Here is a 21,269-nt window from a genome sequence, read left to right as displayed (position 1 = left end):
CCAGGGTCATCTTTCCTAGCAGGGAGAGGGATGTGCCTGCTGCAGGTTGAGTGAGGGGTCACTTAGCTTCATGTTCCTGAAGCTCCCCTGAACATGGTGGGTTGGGGCAAGGATGTACACCATCCTGGGGGACTGGCAACTGGGGCTGTGATGCTGGTAGGTCCACCTCGCTGCCAAATATTCCCTCTGAGTAATTGGGCTGAAAGCACTCTCACCCCACAATGTCCCTGGGGGTGCCACTGGGGACCCACCTTTCTTCTTCTTGTTTCCTGGCTGCTTTTTGCTAAAAGAAGGTGCCTGCCCCCCTTGCCATTGCAGCCAGTGATGGTATTGCTGCCACGTTGCGGCTGCCCTGCTAAGACGTGCCTGGGCATCCTGGCCAGCGAGTTAGCTGGGTGTCCCAAATATCCATAGTTAGAAGCTCGGACAGCCTGCTAACTCTCCTCCTGGGCAGAGGCTGCCCTTTCCCATATACCAGGAGGTATTATGGAAAGTAAATATTGTCTTGGCAGGTTTCTGAGCCCTAGTTGTGATTTATTGGAGACAAGATGATGGGTTAGTGGAGCATGGAAGTCCTTGTGTTCTCCTGTTGCTGGTATCAGAGTTATAAACATACTTATAGTGAGGACTATCCAAGGCAGAGAGAAGCCCAACCTGCAGCCCTTGAGCTGACTGAGGGTGAGGAAGTAGGTTAGGGCTTCACAATAGGATTTGGGTTGGCCCAGGAAAGCACCTACTGACAGCCAAAAGGGATGGTCTCAGCTGCTCAGCCAACCCAATCTGCCCCACATCCTCATCATGTCCTGGCTGTGGCTCCCCTTTCATGCTCAGGATTCTGGTCAAATGGAGAATTTGGTCAGTGACACATAGTCAGGAACGCTGGCCACCCCTCTAGAGATCCCAATTCACCAGCCAAGCTCACTTCAAGGCAGTAAAAAATACACTGTTTTAAAAAAGTCAAAACAAGTTTATTTTCACAAGAGAGTATCTCCAGTAATATTTTATTCATGGCTTCCAGCTCACACAGTTTCACTGCTTGAGATTCTCTGCATTAACATCAATGCAATGGAGGGGGACTGAACTGATTTCATTTGGGACACACAGGATTAGTTCTTTTCTAGGGAATACCTCTTAAATATGAAGTGGATGTGCCGCTCTGTTCCCATGCTCATGGTGCTATTTTGGTACCTTCCAAGCAATTTGCGGGTAGGAGCCCTGCCCCTCAGCAAGCTGCTAGAGGATAATAATGCATCTAAGAGGACCAAGCTCTAGTTTTGCACAGCAAGTCGCCAGGACTGCTGAAGAGCCAGATTTATGGAGAGAGGATTGCATTCCTTCGCCACTAGACACTGCGGCATCCCCACCCACCAGCTGTTGCCCAGCCTGAGGAAGTCACGTCCCAGCCTCACTGCAGCTACACCCCATCCCGAGAAGCAGAGGAGCCTTAAACAAGCTGCTTCATTTTGAGGAGTCCCATGGCTCAAGCAGTCAGGTCTGGGTCTCCCTGTGTATTTGCTCAGGGTGAAATTTGAGGGCTCCAATTTCTTTTTGCAGCTCTCTCTCTCCCAATTCATCTGAGAAGGTGTCCTCTGCTTGCCCTCACTCCCCGATGTCTCGGATCTCATGCATTTCCCTGACAGTGAGATGGCAGTGAAAATGGCCTGAGATGTCCTTCAGTCTTGAAGACCTGATGCAGCCCTGATCGTGTTACAGCTCCACTCACGTTCTTGATCCTACTTACTTTGGAATATGGCAGAGATATAGTCCCATCTGCTCCTAAGAAAGAGAAGAAACAACGATTCCCTGTCCCTTGTCGAGTGCCAGAGCTCTGAAGCATGCTGTCTTCTCATATGTCTGTTGTCAGATGACAGTGCTACCTGCCTGGGAGAACCCAGAAAGATTAGGACTTACTCACATCTCTTCCTTACCTGTCTCCCCTGTAGGACTGGCTGTTAGTCTAAATCATCGGCTTATTCTATGTAAATACACAGGACCCCTAGTCTCCTCACCAGAGTTTGCATATAAGTGAGTTAGTTTGATATGGATTATCAAATCAGAAAGAACCACCCTCTAACTCTATACTGTGGGAGAGCTGGGAACTTATCCAAAACAGAATGCACTTCCTAAGCAGGGGCCAACCAGCCAAATCTGATCAACTCCCAGGGCTTTGAGTCCACAGACTAAGCTTGCTCTTGGATCTAGTTCTTAACCCAAACTTCAGAACTGGGTGCAACAAACTTAAATTGCAAGCTCAGATTTATCCTCTTTGTACCAAAGTATCTACTCCCCTCCAGACTTGAGGACAGAGCAGAAAAGAACAGCACATTTAAACCCTTTACGACTTGAGCCCATCGCCTGCAAAAAAAGAATAGGATTGAACACCAAGAGCTGATGCACTAACTCATTTCATTGTTTCTCTTGCACCAATGTAAGAGAGGTAGATTTTCTCTAAGTAGGTGGCTCCATGCTCGTATGACTGAAGCACAGAGCAGTCCCTGGAAGAATGCAATCCTGAATGCTGTAAGAGAAGACCCACTGACTTGTTCAACAATGCCATTGCTGTGTTTTGGGATCCTCAACAGAAAGAAGTGATGCCTCAGGAGCTCTGTGGCTGAGCCAGTCCTCCAGTGGTTTTGCTGCTCTTTAAGGAAGGCAATAGACTGTATAGTTATCACCTGAAATGGGATAAAATCCCTCCCACCAAACTATACAACCTACTACCTCACCTCCACAGAGCAGTACAGAGGTCTAGCCTGATTCATGGCCGTACTGCTGGTTTTGCATTACTTGTACCATCTGCCTCCATGCTTGCAGTAGAAGTAGATGAAGAGAACTGAAGACCTGACTGTCTCCTTAGGAAAGACAGTAGATTGTATAGTTAGCTCAAAGGGAGGATAGGACTCCACAACTATTCAATCTACTACCTCAGCCTCAAGGACAGCTTGCAACCGTGGCAGTCTAAGGCGATGAGATGATCCTTATCCCGGCATCAGCTGCTCTGTGCCTCCTGTGAAGAGAAATGCATGAAAATTCATCAGACTTCATGATGTCAGGGAAAAGGAGTCTCATACCCAACCTTGTCCTGGAGCATCCTTTCCTTCTTTACACCTCCTTCAGTCCACTTGGACTATACTTAATCCTTGGCAATCATGCCATCTGCAAACTTTATGCACCCAAGGGCTTATAGAAGCAGCAGCCCTCCCCTTTGAACCCAGGGCCATACATGCAGATAGCATGGCTCTCGTGAAACTGCAATAATACCGAGTAACATACAGCCAGGCTGACATCACCTCTTGAACACACAGCATATCTAGAACAAACCTGCCAGACCAGATAAGAGAATCCATCAATTTAGCTGCTATGCACTCCAGGGAATTGAGCAGATTAGAAATAACTGAGTACAAGGAAGCTTTTAGGCTGCAAATGTAATGGTATCGAGTACATCAAGGCAGATCTCATTTCCTAAACAAATGAGTGCAACATGCAGGCTTGGTGTCCCTTTAATGCTATAGCACAGCCAGGCAATATTAGCATGGATCTGAGACAGACTGGCTTCCCCCCAAGCCCTTGGCTCACCTTCTGAGAATTTTTCGTTCTCTGTACACCCAAATACAGATGCAAGGTATTAAGTTGGTAGTTTAAAAGAAACGTGTGAGGTTCTTTTGCAATGAGAAAGAATTCCCCTTGAAGATTAAAGAAAGCCGTAACAAAAAGGGAGCCACCAGTAGCGCATTAAGCGGGCTGCGTGTGCAGCACAGCAGAGACCCAAAGGAGGACTTCCCATGAGAGCTCAGCAGGAGGTGTCCCCAGCCTCCCCAGACATCTGCTGAGCATTATGATGGGAGAAGCAGCGGCTAAGGCAGAAGTCCCCAAAGGGACAAAGGCTGCCTAATGCTTTGTGCTTCCACAGCTAACAGGCAACAGCCTAAATAAGTGAGATTCCCAAAGGTTTGGTGAACTATTGTAGCTGGGATCCTTGAGGTGAGAGTTTAGGATGGCCTGGGGTACAAGGATATCTTTGCAGCAAGGTTTGGAAAGTGTCCCTGTTCCTTTGCAGAGCTGTCCAGAAGTCCTTCTCACTGGCATTCAACACAGACCAGGCAATTCTCTTAATTTCCTTTGACAAACTCAGCCTTCACAAGGGATGACCTACTGTGCCAGACCATCTGGCCCAGGCCTCTCCTAGTGTGACAGGGTATAAACAATGTCAAAAAATCAATGTTGCAGGACTGATTTCTATAGCATTTAAGTACCCAGCCTATCCACAGTGCCAAGTACCTTGCATCCCAAACAGCCTTCTGATGGGCAATATTATTCTTCCTCTTTTATCGGCATAGAAAGTGATGCACAGAGGTTGCACATCCCTCCTTAGCACATGCAACACCAGCCAGAGCTTCATTGAGGTTACAATCAGGCGCAAAGGTCCATCCAGTCTGTCACAGGTCACTCTGCCTCCTCAGAGACAGAAGTATTATTTTAAACTAAAGTGTTTCAGCTTCCCAAAAATTAAGATAGTGCCACAGGTATCAACCAGAAGGGATCATGGCGGCAAGAAAGCCAGCAGTCGCTGCAATGGTAGGGGACTGGGGAAGTGGGTGGCCCAGATGATCACATCAGGTGATACCTATAGCAGAGGACGCTCATCTTCTGTGAAGAGACTCTTGGCAACCGACCTAGAGGAACAATTTTTCCTGTTTCCCAGTCTTATGGCTTATATGATTTTAAGCATGTAAGCAAGATATATTTAAGAGGTATTTAAAAGGTCACTCTTGATACCATTGCAGAGAATAGGCGTTTGGGCCAATATCAAACTGTGGGTGGGAAATTACATTAAATAACTCCTAGTTCACACAGATCTAATTATACACGGAGAGAAAAAAAAAAATCCCTTCTGACTTCTATAAGTAATCCTGAAAACAGGAGATTTAATTATAATAATTGTCTTAATGAGTATAGGTTTTGGGAATACCCAGCTGCTGACTCTGCAACCCTGATCTTGCCAGGATCCATGAAGAAAGGAGTCAAACAGGAGTATTTAGAAATACTGTGCCCGGTAAGGATCACTATGACCATCCTACCCTTAGTATCACTGTCACACTTGTTTGTGCTAGGCGCTATACAAATTGCAACCACAGCAAGCCCCTCTCCTGGATGGCTTGTGGTCTAAGTATCAAGACAAAAGATGGGAAAAGAAAGAGAAGCAGAGAGATGACCGGATTTGCCAAAGGCCACACAGCAAGGCCATGGTAAAGCTGACACTGGAACTAGCCTTGGGAAGTCCTGCTCCAGTCTCTGGACGCATTGCCAGGGCAATGGTTTGCCTGGGCCAGACTAATCAGGTTAGGGCAGGTCAACATCCACCTCTCCTGACTATCTTTGACAGAGAGGGAAAAAGTGATGTTCTGTTTTAATATCTGCAGGAGAATCATAGATCCTGGGAGAGAGAAGATCACACACATACTGGATAACAGCTCAGTGGTAAAACCCCGCTGGAGTTTCACAAAGAGGCATTATGAATAAGTCATATATCCATGCAGCCATAAGATATATGCAAACTGCGTATCTACCAAGATTTTCAGCAAAAATCCCATGGCAATTGCCAAAGTGAGCTGCGTTCCAGCTCTGCTCTGCTTTCCAGACACGAAGCCTTCCCTTCTAGCATATCACTGCTGAAGCATTACATTTACAAGTGCCTGAATGTGATGTAGCTATGCAAAATCCTAGATAAAATAGCCAACAGGGTCTGTAGGAGTCAGAAGTCTATACCCCAAAGCCTCTCACTGCCTTCTAAGTTATTTAAGCCCAGCTTTTGAAGATTTTTGGATACTTGACTGCTAAGAACTCGACCTCTTTCAAAAACACCATTTTCTGTGCAGATCTAAAGGTAGTGGCACTGCAATTTTCCCTTCCCAGATTCACAGCAGTCCTTCAAAACTAGCCAAACTTGGTTTTTATGTAAAAGCTTGGTCAGCCTCTGTGAGAGACTGCAGGAAGGTCCCCATGCTCAGAGCATGCCACAGCAGAGTCCTGCTGTCTAGAGGTGCTTGGAGGGGTGAGAAATTGGCAGGTAAAAGATTAATGTGTTTCTTCACAGCAAGATCCTCCAGGCTGGCAAAAAAATGGCATTTCCAGTCCAGCTTTCAGACTCATTTTTGGGAGGGAGAGGTGACCTACAAGTGTTCTTCAGTTAGCAGGGCTCGGGGCAGCTCGTGGTAACCAGCCGATCAGACCCCCAGCAGACAACCCAAGTGGGTGCCCCCCCCCCCGCCAAATTTCGAAGCATCTGCAGAGCAAAGATGCCCGAGCATGGCCAAGTCTCTGCCTTTAAAACAGGGAGGCACAGAGCCTGCCTCGGAGAGTAGCTGGAAAGGCTCCGAAGCTTTGAGGAGCTGATCTGGTTTATTAAGGAGCACTGAATGAAATGGAGGAGGGGGAGGAGGGAGGAGGAAACCATAAAACAACAAAGTCGCTCCTTTAAAAGCAGACACTGCTTTCAGCCTTTGTATAGCCGCAGTCCCGCGCGTCGGTGCCAAAATGTGCCAGGGACAGGCAGGACTTCTCAGTGGGAAATCAGGGCCCCGTGTCTCTGAGAGGCTTTTCAGCCTCCTGGAGCACGGGCTGGACTGGGGCAGAACCAGCCCCGACCAACGTGAAGTCTGCATGCAGCCAGCCGGCTGTGTTGGCACAAAATGGCTGACCGTCGGCCATTTTGTTTCCTTAGCTTTGCCTGTAGGGAAGCCGGTAGTGACTTCATGTCCTCACCTTGCCACGTTGCTGGAGTGGAAAAACAAAAAGCAAACAGGCAAAAAAAAAAAACCAAAAAAACCCCCCAAAAAAACCCACCAACCCAAAACCAAACCCCAAATAAGCGAAAACAAAAAGAGATGGGGAAGGTTTTCAATAGGTCCCCAACGTTGCCAGGGCGTGTGTCCGCATACAGCACCATTTGCAGCTACATGACTTTACTGGCCAGCAGCAAGGAACCCGCTCACAGAAAAAGCAGCAGACGGCCCAAAAAAACATCTTGAACGCACCCCGTGCCACTGGAAAGCAAAAAAATGACATTTGCCAAACTAGCCATGAGGACAAGTTGCTTTTAACTTCTCACAGGCCAGGCGAACCTCTCAGAAAAGCAAGGCCAACCGTCTTCCCAGACAGCCGATCCTGGAGTCGATATTAAAATATCATGCTTCAAAAGAGTTAATCAAAGGTGCTACAAATAGGGAAAGGGAAATGGAAGTAAAAATATTTAAAGTTCATTCCTACAACAGCCCCCATGTCTCAGCAATGCTTTCCTCCACGCTCTTTTAATGATGTGGATAGTATTTCATATCAGTGTTGTTGTAGCATTTGTTTATTATTAAACAATTAGCAGGTATCTTAATAAATAGCTACTCATCTGTTAGGGGTTGTTTCGAGTCCTATCAGATGTTTATAAACATCTGGATCATCATTAATGAATCTGGTATTGTTATCTATAATATATGCATCTATAACCTGCTTGTTACACGACTTATCTTTTATAAATCCATTATTAGAGGTGGCCACAAAGGTAATGTTTTTTTCTAAATGTTCATGTATTTTTCCTTGTAAATTAGCATATAATTTACACTCTCCTGAAGGAAAAGAAATCCCGGAATTTTTGTCATAAAAGTAAAAGAGGCGCTATTGATATTTCATAGAGTAATTTCTCCAAAATACTAAAAATCAAGAGATATAAGAGAAAAAATATCTTTTTGGTTTATTTTTACCTGCTCCATACTCAATTCTATAGGTTAACTCAAAAAATCTAAAGAAGATCCTTTCCTGTAATACTCCATAAAACTCTTCCACAATACTGTTTTCCTTCTTGATGTTTAGTTCAAAAGCTGCTCATGAGAGGTGAGGAGGTAACGTCCACCCCACCATAGATTTGGACCAAAACATTTAATTTGCAATGCGAACTGCCCGCCCAGCACCCACACATGCAGCCTCGGCTCCGGGACCACCATTGCCCGTGCAATTCTACACATTGTCCGTTTGTAAGCAAGCCAAGCAGATATAGAGGCAAATACCTTTCTGTGCAAGAAAAGCGATTTCACCTCTTTCTGCTCTCCTTCCCAGCTCCTCTCTGAAAGTGTCTGCTTCTCTCCAGATGTCCGGGCAGTCCTTCAAGGAAAGGTAGGACGATCACCCCAACACCGATGCCTTATCAGATCCCGATCCACCCCCCAGGCAACTGGACAGAGATCTCCTCCGAGCATCCGTGAACGAAGAGACGTGACTACTAACTCCAAGACATCCAGGCTACTGAAGGAAACGCAGAATCACTTAAAAAAAAAAAAAAAATCGCTTTTATTTGGCGCATGTTCTGGTATTTTTGCCATGCTTCTGCGCAAAATTGTATGGTAACGCCACCAAGTTCCCTTAAACTTTCAAGGCATGTTACTGTTGATGGCATCTCTGTCGTGTATCACACCTTAACGTGTGCAGGATTACACACACTGGTGCAGTAAACAGCTTGTTATCACAGTACAGCTCCATCCTTGTAAGAAAAGCAAGGGCTTAAAAAGCCAAGAACAGCTATTTCTTTTAATATTTAAATTAAGATTTTGTATTCCTGAGATGAAAACTTTCAAGGCAAGAAGGCAATAAACAAATCAAAAATCCCTAAAAAAAAAATCCTCTGGATCACATCAGCTAAATCCAGGCACTGCCAGATCAGTGGAAAGGTCAGATCTCATATTCACCAAAAACAAGAGGACACACAACAGGTTAAAATGCTACCGGCCGGCAATGACCGGCTCTAATCATACCAAGCCGATGTGTAAAACCATCCGCCTGTCCAAAAACAAATTAGACAACAGTGCTCTCTGGTACTTTATAAATACAGAAGAAAGGAGGGCTGTTTTATTGAATATAGCGAACAAACCTTTCCGTCCGGCTATACCGTGCAGCCCCGCGACTCTGCATGCACCGAGTAGCCTTACGCTGCTAATACAAAAGCTCAGTTTGGCAATTCCAGGCATTTTCAGTGCTCAACATACGCCAAAACTACCCACTCTCTGCCTCTGACTTTGGTCTCGTTCCAAAAGGTCCTTTTTTTTTTTTTCTTTTTTTTTTTTCTCTCTCTCTTGCTACAGCCGGTGCCACGTAGAGACGGGAGAGTTGGGCTCGAACATGGCCGCAGCCTCCAAAAAAGAGCCAAGTTCCAGCGTCCTGGCTTCCCCCTTCCAGACGGAAAACAAAATGGCCATGCAGCAGCCATTTTGTTTGCTGCGGGATGGGAGGGAGAAGGGAAGGGAGGAGAGACGCAGGCCAGGCGGGAGCACACGGGAAGGATGGGGGGGGAGAGGGAGGGAGAGGGGAGGGCGTCGATTCGGCAGGAACCCAAAAGCTCTGCAGCGATGCCCGGGCGCGTCCTCCCTTCCTCCCACCGGGGCTGAGCTGCCCCGTCCAGCCCTGCAGCAGGACCGATGCGGAGGGATGCACATGGGGTCGGCTTTTCCAGCCCTCCCAGGCCAGTTGAGCTTGAGTTGTCCAGCCTGACAGGGGTTACGCTTCCTTCCCTGGGCCTGGCTGGCACCTCCATCTGCCTGCTGGCACGGACAGGCTCCTACCCGGCCACCGCTGGCACCACAGGGCTTGGGCTCTGCGAGAGCTCCCGATGGGAGCCAGGCAGGAGAGCGGAAACCAACCCGGTAACGTCAAACTCCTGAACTTCCCTGGGCAGGAAACGGTGTAAATAACACCCGCGGGGAGGGGGAGAGGAACCCGGAGCAGGCGGGGAGGCCTTGGGGACGGCTGCTTGGCGGCAGCGTGGCCTCTACAATCCGGATCCTAACAGCACCTGCGGCGAGGAGACCCAGGGAGGAGCGATCCAAGGTTTCCTCCCTCGCTTCTGTCTGGACAAGCCTGCCTCAGAAACGGTGCCACATGGCTGAGGCCTGTGCAGGGTCCGGGCTGGCCTGCAACGACGCCCCTCTGCTCTCAAAGCACGCCAGCGGACAGTGCGGGCAGCTGCCTGGTACCTGCCCATAACGCGGGGTGCAGGACTGTCCCTGTCCCTCCAAGCACACCAGCAGGAGCGAAAGGCTGTGCGAGCAGCGGAGGATGGGGCTGAGCGGTGCTGCAGGCAGCGGGGCTTGCAGGCAGCCCTGCCTGCCCAGTGACCGGCTGGCTCTTACCAGTAGTACCTCACACCTGCAAAGCGCCTCGCGAGCTCCATGACTTTTATCTGTCTTTATGCCCTTGCATGGACCAACACAACTGCCCATCCAGATGGCACGCCTACAGCCTGAGGGAGCAGAGAAGCATTTCACCCAACGCTTTTCTCCCTAAAGCACAGGGCTGAGCTCCTAGTTAGCAGCCTTACTGAAGAAGCCAACAAGCTGCACAGATGAATCCCACCCTCCACCACAGAGGTTAACTCCCTTCAAGTCCTGACCAAAACCAGACACGAGGTTTTTAGATCAAGGCAAGCACCTCACGACCTTGTGTGAGAATACCCGCCGTGGGAAGACCCTTAGGAGCACACAAATCAAACACCTCCTGGGCTTTCTGTTTCTGTAGGTGAGACAAGAGGTGAAAATCAGGACTATTCCCAGGATTTAGGGTGGGTAAGAGTTCCCAGTTACAAGCCCTATCTCTTAAGGATGCAGGGAAGTGGAAATGCCAAAACCTAGTACAGTTTCAAAGCCTTTACAGATCTTGTAGGAAAATCCTATAAGGAAGGTTCTTAATTGGACAAGGCACTTTGTGGCATATTCATGTGGGATAAATTTAAGCACTGGAGGCTGGACCTGCTAAGCTTTATCTAGTCAGTGGGGAGGGCAATTTCTCTGCAGAGTAACTCAGAGCAGAAACATAATGCCAACATCTTGAATTATACTGTGAAGAAAACTAACATTTTAAGATTTTTTTAATAACCACTATTCCTCACTATCTGATCCTCACCAACTTTCTGCAGAGTAACCTAAGACCTCCAGGTGAAAACTGTTATAGATTTATTGCTTAGTAATTGGCTGTGATTGATTAGTCTTATTAAAATGTCCCTGAAAATAAGCATCACCTGTAACAAACTCTATCAAGTGCCTGCTCATCCTAACTTCTCATATGGGCTTGGTGGGGAGCTATATGACCTCAGAGGTAGGTTTGTGTGCTTCATATTAACCTTGTAGTTTGGGAATTTTTAAGGTATTTGAGAGATCCAAGTCAGGTTTATTTTCATAGGATTTGGGAAGGCAAGGCTCACTTGAAAAACCTAGCCTTTGCACTGAAAGAATATTGCATTTCTTGTGCAATACTCTTCCAGGAAAAACATCAAGGCAGCTTGCAGAATAAAGACCAAAGGGCTCTAGATGCCTATAGCTATAGATCAAAAAATGGCCACATGCAGGATGTCAGTTTGAAGCTAGGAATTGAGAAATAGTTTCAGATGCTCTGGCACCAATGCTCTCTTCTAGAAAAACCCTGACTAACTGAGGAACTTTATTTTTATCCTTGTTCTAAGTGAAAACTTACTATGAACAAGGCAGGATGAGATACATTTGCAAGACAGGGAGTTTTGCCTTTCCCAGTAACAGGGGCCCTAGATCAGCTAAGCAGCACCTTCCTGGTAGGTCCTGAGATGGAGCAATAGGGGATTAGGGACATGCATGGGGCTGGGATAGTGAAGATATTAACAGCCCACACAAAATTGCATATAGCCCCTCAGCACTAGTTGCTTATTCAATGCATCTTAGTCAAATGGGGGTGTGTGTGCATGGGGTGAAAGATGGGAATATGAATTTAAGAATAAACAAGGGGGGCGGTGCTTGGGAGGCTTATTAGCATGGAGGGGAAGGTATCTGACTGCATAAGCAAAGGAAAGGGATCACAAATGCACAGGTTTTGTGGACCTGGGTTACTGAGAGAGCTCAGATGGTTTGTGTTAGGAGAGGGAGATGTCCTTTGTAAAGCTCCAGCATTTTAATTGTACTCACAAGGGAGAAGTTGCTGAGCAGGGGGATGTTTTTGTAGCCTCCAATGTGGGCTGCTGTGGGCTTAGTAAACTCTTGGTAGATTAAGAAGTGGTCATGAAAGGAGTCCCTTCTCTACAGGACAGGCCACTTGCTCTTGGTGCTTCCGGATGCCGCTGCTGTGGCCTCACCAGAGGTCTCATTCAGGGCACACCCTTGACATTGCTATTCAAGCTTCCAGTGTTGTGAAGGGCTTACTGCCTGGGCAAAAGCTGGTTGAAAGGCAGGAGCAAAGGATCGGTAAGGCACATAGGCCCATACTTAAGCCCCAGGAGACTCTCTTCCTCAGGGACAAATCATTGAATGCCAGAGTTGGTTCTCATTCTTCTACACACATATACTTGCTGCCAAGGATTGTCATTTGATAGTAGGTAGGGCAAAGCATGCTGTCTGACTTCAGATCAGAGCTGGGTGGGGAGAACAAGACTTCCATTTCTGATCTGTTTGTGATCAGGACTCGTGAGAAAGGGTCTGTGATGCTGTCATGGGTCTTGCAAGCCAAAGAACTCAATCCTTGTGCTTTAGCTCTGTTTTTTCCTACCACATTGTAAAGCTGTGGAAATCAGCTGCTCATGATCATGTGTTTGAGTTGGTGGACTTCCTCAGCATCAAAGCTTCCCCTCTGGCTGTTTGCTGGAGTCCCTTCAGGTCATCCTTCTGGTCTATTCGCATCCCAGTGAGCATATACAAACGTAGTCCCACCGTCATCTCTCACATGCTCTCTCCTCCCTGCGCTAGCTTTTTTGCTTCTTGTTCTTGAGATTTTGAATGGATGAAAATGTGAGTAAGAAGCAAAGGGATTTTATTCATTTGCTGATGAGAAATACTTTCCTTGTGAATGGGGAGAAATGGCATTAGCTTTTGCCCTTAGTTGGTGCAAGGATGTGGGTGAACTAAACTGTCTTCTCTGGGTATATTTGGATGGATTCTTTTCTTCTCCAGGTTTGTCCAGCAGCACCTTTCCCCACCAGGCCTGAGCACTCTCTTGGGAGTCGTTAGGACACCTCCATTTCTGTCTCAGGGGAACATAAGGCGGCAGCAGCAGCAACAACAAAATCATTTGGGAAGGGAAAAACAGACTTAAGAGCTGCATTGCTGAGCTCCTGCATCCAGTCTTAGTGAGTCACTTTGCCTCTGTTTCCTCCTTTGGGAGACAGATACTCCCTACCTGGAATGCTGAGAAGGTTAATTAGTTAATGTACTAATTAACTGAATGTGCTTTGAATAATGAAATTGCTTGAGGCAGTAGATCTCATGAAGGTCTAAGTCTAATACTGGCTTTAACAAGGGTGGGCTCCCAGTTCTTATCAACTGGGAGACCTTGTCCTCAGCCAGAGAGAAAAGAATTGAACTTATCTGCATTATTCATACTGTTGCCACAGCACATCTGAAGCACAAATGGACAGTGTCCATCCAAGCTCTTCCCTGCCTGCTTCTCCCATCAAGGCTGAAGATGCAGCTGGCTTTCTTCTTCTCACAAACACAGCTCTGGGGCTCCACACCAAGGAAGTGGAGAAATCCAAGCTAGGGTTTGTGACATTGCTAGTCGTCTTGGTACATGCCCAGCGCTCTGTTTGTGACCCATATCCCACCTTGCTCTGGAGGACTGCATGTACCCAGGGCAGCTACTCTTCTCTCTTCCAGAAGATGTATGGTGGTAGAGAGCACTCTGCCTACTAAAGTGAGGGGTGGCTTCAGTTTCCACATCACTGGGACCCATCCCAAAATGGATTTGGAGCGGCAGCTGCAATGAATCCCACAAGCCAAACCGTTTCAGACTTTAGCCAGTCCTGAGGTCATCCCAAGGCCATTTCATGCAGTTTCAAGCACCTTCTGTGACTACAGAGGCAACTGAGCAGTGAAGTCACAGCCCACAGCGGAGGCTGTAACCTAGTTCTGAAAGGTTCCAACAAAGATGTAACCTCCGGAGCTGGTGGAGGTTGTTTGTCTTACTCGGGCATGAATACAGCAATCCATCTAGAGCCTGCACTTCATCAGGGTGCCAAAAGTTACCCCTTAAGAGTAAGATTGTCCCTAGGCCATCCTGTGTGGGCTGGATGGAAGACGAATTGTGATGGTTGTGATTGCTCAGGGAACTGAGGTCAAGTTTGATTTCCAAGGGTGAGACTAAATTCTTCTTCCACTACAGTTCTGCAAGCTCTGAAACTCTGCAGGCTTAGCTGGGTTCCTCCCCAGCTGGAAAAGAAAATGCAAGGCAATGTCACAGCCGTTTCTTCTGTGTCACATTTATACAATGCAAAGGCCTAATCTTAAGAAGCTGAAAATCATAATTAGGCAGGCAAGAACCTACAGTCTGAAAAATGCATCTTTCTTTCTAGTCTAGTCTGAAGTGTGTATTGTATTAGACTCTTAAGGGCTGAGTTTTCAGAGCTGCATTTTCAGAACTGAACTGCCGCTGAAAGCAGGCCCCCTAAAATAAGCAAGATTAGCAAATGTTCCCACCTCCACTCGTTCTGACGATGACACCAACAGACAGATTTTCATCACCCTTTTGGCTGAGCCCTTCTGGAACTGTGGACACATTTTCTACAGGCAGAGTTCTTTACAAAAACTCCCCTTTTCCAACACAGAAACTATACAGATTCCTAATTGCAGCCAAGTTTGACCACAGATACCATAACACAGATCCATCTCTCTTCCCTCTTTGTTGATGCAAAAATGCCTTGGAGAAATAATATCAATATGTCTTTGCTAATTGATGCTGTTGTGTTGGCTTTGACCCATCAGTTGATTGGCCATCCTCAACTGTCATTTCCTAAAACCAGTATTTTTCTGCTTGTTTATCTTCCCTGGCCTTGTTTGCACACAGCCACCACCCAAAAACCTCTCTCTGTCCAGGGAGTAGGATTTATCGCTTCTGTTTCAGTAGCAGCAGAACACAGAACAATGTAGGGCCTATGCAAACAAGTACTGCTGTTTTCTTTTGCTTTTCATTTATTTCTTAGTGGTAAATCAGTGCATTCCAAAACAAACAAAAATCAGAAGATTTAGGACCCAAAGAGTAGTCCAGAGCAATATAATAGGGGCTGAAGACAGGTTGCATTTAGAAGTTAAGCAACAAGTACCCCCAAAAGCAAATGAAATGTTTAATCTGTGACGCATACCTCAAATTGTTTCTGGCCGGTAACGACGTTTTGGCACTCTGCAAATGGCAGAAGCTCAGGTGCCTGGATCACTTAACACTACACACAGGAGAGATCTGGGCTGAGTATATAAACTGCTCTGGGTAGGGACCATCTTTATCTTCTGTACAGGGACAGCACTTAGTACAATGGATCCCTCAAGACACTCCAACGACCAAATGTGACACAAATAAGAGCCAACATAAGTGCAGGTTGACACAGTTTGAGTATACAGGACACCAGGACTGGGAATTATAACCCTTAGATTTTGTCCTGACTCTGTCACCAAGCTTGACCTTTCAGAAGACCCTAAAGGACCATGCAAGCTTGAGCCACTGCATTACAAAAAAGCATTGATCCATACACCAGCTCCTCCTTTGACTTCATTTCAGCCCAAGCCGGCACATTGGCCTGGCATTTGCAAGCCAGTGCAGAGCTGCCACGTGTTTTTTGCATACTTGGACAAGATTGCCAAGGAAAAGAAGGTGGAACAAATCCTTGGAATCCTGCACCAGCACCTATCAAATTTAACCAGCATTCTTACAGAGCAGGACTGAAAGCCCAGTCCCTTCCGCAACCACGTGGGGACTGTATAACCCGTACTCAGAATCCCACGTGATGAACAAGACTTTACAAGCCTGGCAGCTGAACATAATCCACCTTTACCTGCTTGCAGTAAAGCTGAGCTCGGATGAGCAGGCAGTGTCTGGAAAGCTGAGCTTATCAGTGTGTTACAAAGATCACTTTGAACAAAAGTTCAAAGCCCTTTGGAGAAGATGCCCGCCCTCCCTCCAAAGCAGCAGCTTTTCCTGGGCTTGGTCCTGCTATTTGCAGCAATCGTAGCTGGTTTGTTGGCTGCAGCTCTCCTGGGGCTCCTTCTGGCCTGACCTACACTGCTGAGCCCGGCGGGGAGAGGGAACAGACGCCGTCACGGCATCCACGGCTCAGAGCAAGCCTTGTTCTCAGCCTGCCTGGAGTGGCCGTGGCAGACACAGATAAAAACAGTGCCCGGGGGGCATCTGCCTGCGACGGGGCGTGTGCTGTTGATGCGCAAGGATGAACAGATGGGTTGATTACAGAGGGAGAAATGGACACTAATCGTATCCAGATACACCAGCTGCAGGATTTCCTCCTGAGCCCTAAAGGACAGGAAGCCCTTACCTGCTTCGTTATCCTGTCTCTGTTCATTAGCCCCTTCCCCCGCCCTGGGAACCACATCTTGGCTAATCCCCTGGGCAGGGGAGGGCCCAGACTGCAAAGCTGAGATCCAGATGGGAACTCCCACAGTGCTCAGGCATGGCTGGATCCAGCCCCAGGTCAGGGGCCTATCCTGGCTGTCAGCTCCAGCACAGCCAGGCTCCACCGGCTCAAGTTTCCCGACTTCGGGAGCTCGTTGCTGGACTCTTCTTTTGCCGCTGCCTCTCTGAACAGCTGGGAAGATTTCACGACTAACGAGAGCAAGTTGTGCAACAAAGACTGTGTTGGGGTTTGACATGTCATGAGCCTCCACGGCTCTGCTGAGATGCAGCTGCTTCTGGGGTGGAGTCCGGTGTGTGTTGAACAGCACACGGCTGATGGAGCCGGGGAGCGAAGAAGCTTTTGCAGATTTAAAACAGAAGAGGCGTTTCCCCAGCAGGCTGTAGGATGACTGGCCAGACTGAACTGGGAGGTGATGTTGGAGACCTTATCTGTATTCTTATTCCTGGGAGATGGAAACACGCCGAGTGGTTGGGTTTCATCGCCTGCACAGTGCCAGCTTGGAGAAGTGAGCGAAACCCTCCTAGACCCTTTTATCCATGTCCCTTTGTATCCATCCCAGCTCTCTTCAACCGCAGTGAGGAGCTCCCAAAGCAGTGTGGCTGGAGGGATGGTCCCAGATGTTCTCCCTGTGTGGCTGCTCAGCTCCCAGAGTCTTGGCCCAACCCTTCTCCCACAACCAGGAGCCCTGGGAGCAGATGCACAGAAATTCAAGCTGTTGATCACGTTGGTATCATCACTCGCCCTGACTTTTGGTGGAGTCTCCACATGAGGAGTGCAGCCTGCTTGAAAAATGTTATAACCCAAGGTGTTGCTCCGAGTTGGGCTTTTTAGGACCCTCTTTCCTTGCGTGCCTCCATTCCTAGCCCTCAGGCTTGTGTTGTCAAGCTCAGCGTTAGCAAATTAGCCTGCTCCCATCCTGCTGCCTGCTCCCAAGCCGTCCTGGCTCCACACGCCAGGATGCCATGTGCTGCCCCTGCAACCTCCATTCCCCTTGGCAGAGCCAGTGCCCAGCACCAAGCAAGCCAAGATCAAAGGAGAGGAGAACTGCTCCCCGAATTCTTGGTGTTACTCCCAGAACATCCCTGCCTAGCCAAAGCTGCTTCAGGTCCCCATGCCTGGCACTAAAACATCAGTAGGTGCCATACCACGAGTTCAAACCAGACCCTGAAGATCCTGACTGAACAGTCAACCAAGTCAAAGGTGGCCGTGGCTGCCCTGCAAAGCCCTCAAGCTGGGAAGAGGAGGAAGAAGCACAATGCTTGTCATAGTCTTGCAAGTGAGGAGAAACCTCCTGCCTGGTCCTGCATGGGCTGGGGCTGCCCTGGAATGCACGGCCGTCTCCCTTGGGCCCGTCCTCAGTCCCCAAGCCCAGCAGGACAGTGACACTGATGTGCTGGCAGCAGCCACAGGACAGAACAGCACCGGTGGGAATGAGCGGGAGAGGTGCTTGCAAAGCCACTGCCCCACAGCCTGGCTACGGACCTCCCAAAACCACAGGGTGTTACATACAGGGTGATAGCTGGTTGTCATCATCGCAATAATATAATACCTACCTCTGAGATTCCACAGACCTCACTTCATGCAGCATGTTGGTTGTGCCCTTTGGTGGGCTACTTCTTCTCTTACATTTTCTGTGGCCAGGACTATCTATCTCGTAAGTGACCCTAGCATGCCAAACCCAGTGTGCATTAGCCCTACGTATCTCATGGGCTTTCCAACTGCAAAGCCAGACAGCACAGCTCAGTGCCCATGAGCAACCCTACAATAACAAACCAGCCGCCTCGCTTTGTCCTCCCAGACCTCACCTTTCGCAGCAGCCAAGTAACATCAAAGATAAACAGTAGCTATGAGCAACTCCACAATAACAAACTGGTACTACAGAAAAAAGTGGAGGGAAATTAAGAAATGAAAGAGGTGGCAAGGAGAGAAAAAAAATGCAGGAAGGAAAATAAATTATGTTGGTTCTTCTGAGGATCTGCCATGGGGTGGTACAGAGAGTGAATCAGATCTGGGTACCTCTGGATATGCTATGTTCTCTTTGGTGCATGAAGCTGCTAGCATCAGCTCTCCCTTGGATGTGTTTCTACAAGGATCCCATCAAACTTGTGCCCCCAAATCCATTGGAATAATTAGTGGAAAGGCTGAGGACAGAGCCTGCAAAGGCCACATTCAGTCTCCCTGCCTTTTACCCCCTCTTTCCCCACCAGAAGTGGTCACGGCAGTGGTGAAGCTGATTACATGGATGGTCCAGCATAGGGGAAGCTGGTCCCCTCAGGTCTGGCCTGTGGAGACACAGAGCACAGACCTTCTGCAACTGTAAATCAGGCGATTTTCACTAATGCAAGTTTTCCTCTGAGTTTTGCTTTTTTTTTTTTTTTTAAAAAAAAAAAAGGAAAAAGAAAAAAGGAAATCACAATCCAAACTCTGCCTTGGCCAAACCTGGCCCTTTTAAGGAAAGGAAATTTCCCAGAGCCACCCTCGACAAACCTGGAGGCCCGATCCTGCTCTCAGGAATGTCAGTGCAAATCCAGAGTGGCTCTGCTGACTGCCGGGGGGTTATAGCAGCTGAATGAGGCTCGAGCCTTGGAGAAAATTTCCTGGTCTCCCGCCTGGAGACGGAGCAGAGCTCGCACCAGAGCAGCCTGAGAGCAAACTCGGGATTCAAAGGCAATAAACAGCAGAAAGATCCAACTCCCAGTTTCAAGAATTCGTCCTTTTTGCTGAGCCATGTTCTGGAAGCACGAGCCCTATTTTGCTGCGAGCTGTGTGGAATAAAACAGCTGCGTCCCTTGGCTGGATGGCCCTTCCAGGGGTGCCAGATGTTTTGCTTAGGACACGTCAGAAGTGTCTTGCTTGAGTTCAGACTTTGTCTCCTCTCAGGCTGCCCACTGCAGAGCCCACTGGAGCTTCAGCAGGTTTTTTTATATCTGTCCTCCACTAGCTTTTCCCAGGGAAGCAATAGGGATTGGGAGCAAATTGGGAAAGGTCTGGTTTCACCCCAGCCCATCTGTATAAATAATCTGCAAGGAGAAAGCTGGACTGATGAGCAAAACACTTGTGCTGCCTTCTCAGGGTCTGGATGTAAACCGGTGTGTAAACGCACTCTGTTGAAGAGGGCATCCCAACACATTTTGGGGGTCAGACCCCCACGAATAACTGACTGCCCCCAGCTCCCACAACACGGGAGTTTCAGCTTCCAAACCAACTGTGGGGTATTGTGAAACCTACCTACAGCTGTGCTGAACAGCACACCAGCGAGCAGCAAGGTTCAGAGCCGGACCCCAGCATCTTGGCTGCCAAACCAGGCTGCACGAGGCCACGCAGCTCTCTGTTGGGCTGCGAAGATGCACAACACCAGGGACAGCATCTCTGGGAGGCAAGGGACAGGCAAGGGGTGTCCTGGAAGCATGGCCGAGAGAGCCAGTGCAGACTGGTGGGTCACGGAGGCAAAGCGGGGCCGGGGTGTTAGGGTGCTTTGTGGCCAGTTTACTGTAGGGCCATGCGTCACTCACTGAAAGAGGGATTTTTTCAGAGAAGGGAGGAGGAGGGGGGAAGCCAGGCAGGGGGGGAAGGAGGAGAAAAAATTTGGTGAAGGAGGAGGGGTGGCTTTCATGGCTCCCGAACGCCTGCGAAGTGTGCGGCAGCCGAGAAGGAGGACCCTGCCCTGCAAACAAGCTGCTTTTGTTGCGTCCCAAACGGGCCTAAATTAAGTTTGACAGAAAGAGGGCAGATTCACACATGTTGGGGCCAAAGCCCCAGGCTCGGTTACGGCCAGGCAGACTTGGAGAGCTTTGGCACGGCGGTGCCAAATTTCGCTTGGGTGCGAGGGGAGAGGCGCGAACCTCCACGAGGCAGGAGGCACTGGGTGCCCACAAGCGGCCCCATCAATCGTCCCAATGCCTTCGCAAAACAGCTTCCTCCCAGGAGCACCCGGCTCAGTCCTTCTCCAAAGCCTAAAGGCCGCCATCGCTCCGGGAAAAGCAGCCGCCAGCCACTGCCGGAGCGTTCCCTCAGCCAGCTTCGCCCGCCAGGGCCGGCAGAGCCTTCCGCCCCACTCCCGGGCATCTCCCCAGCCCTGCTGCCCGCCCTGGCACGCCGTGCCAGCGTGAAAAACAAGCCAGCTTCTAAACAGTTAACGCTGACAAAACCAGACCGCTTGAGTTCCCTCCTTCCCGAATCGCTCCTGGTGTAATTCACCCCCCCAAAATGAAATAAAATTATCCTCCTCCTCTGACCTCGCCTGGGCGTCCTCCCTCTCTCCCGTCCTCCCTCTCCCTCCTTCCACCCTTCCCGTGCCCCCACCCTGCGCTGGCACGGCCGGCCGAGAACACGCGTGCCCGCTGGTCTGCTCAGCAGTAGGAGCTCCCACCACGTTAGCTGCGGCTGCCATGTTGAATTGCAAATCCGACATGATTCGACATATTTTTTTTCCCCCCTCGGCGGTGCCCAGTGGGGAACTAAAGAAGCACCCGCGCGACACGCACCCAGCCCCGGGTGGCTCTCGGGGACATCCCGGGTGGCAGGGTGAGGGCAGGGAGAGAAATCACCCTCCAGTCCTGCTCCAAACACTGCATGTAGGGACCTGTCTATCTGCTATACATCCCTCTCTATAGGAGACCGATTTTAAAGTCGGATGTTTTAACACCAAGGGCCAGAGGACTCGACGGGAAGGGGTTTCGGGGAGAAAGGAGGTTATAGCAACAACAAAGCGACTGAGCAACTGGAGGAACAAAACGTTATTTCAAATCAAAGGCAAAAAAACCCAACCACACGAACGAAAAAAAAACCAACCCAAAATTAAGAGTGAGGTTCGATTTCGTACCAAGGCAGCAAGAGAGACGCACCGTGGAAGAGAGTGGTTTTGTTG

General features: G+C 48.8%; 2 long non-coding RNA genes across 3 annotated transcripts in view; one reads left to right on the top strand and one right to left on the bottom strand.

Annotated features, from left to right (window-relative positions):
• The window catches only part of LOC138681975 (uncharacterized), an 82,869-nt gene extending 78,300 nt beyond the window's left edge, over positions 1-4,569 (top strand). Inside the window, exon 4 of the long non-coding RNA XR_011322207.1 lies at positions 4,558-4,569. This is a non-coding gene — a long non-coding RNA (uncharacterized lncRNA). The remainder of the gene's footprint in view (positions 1-4,557) is intronic.
• LOC138681976 (uncharacterized) lies at positions 947-10,670 on the bottom strand. 2 transcript variants are annotated; one of them, XR_011322210.1, is made up of 3 exons: positions 8,912-10,670; positions 8,055-8,309; positions 947-3,007 (listed from the first exon to the last, which is right to left on the bottom strand). It is a non-coding gene; the product is annotated as an uncharacterized lncRNA (long non-coding RNA). The 2 variants fall into 2 exon arrangements; XR_011322208.1 differs by having other exon boundaries at positions 8,055-8,148; positions 8,912-10,656.
• Between the last annotated feature and the right edge of the window lie 10,599 nt (positions 10,671-21,269).

Source organism: Haliaeetus albicilla, chromosome 26 (assembly GCF_947461875.1).
Source record: "Haliaeetus albicilla chromosome 26, bHalAlb1.1, whole genome shotgun sequence".
In the NCBI taxonomy this organism is placed as follows: Eukaryota; Metazoa; Chordata; class Aves; order Accipitriformes; family Accipitridae; genus Haliaeetus; species Haliaeetus albicilla.
The sequence above is the reverse complement of the archived record's forward strand: the minus strand, read 5'-3'. Positions and strand labels throughout refer to the sequence as shown.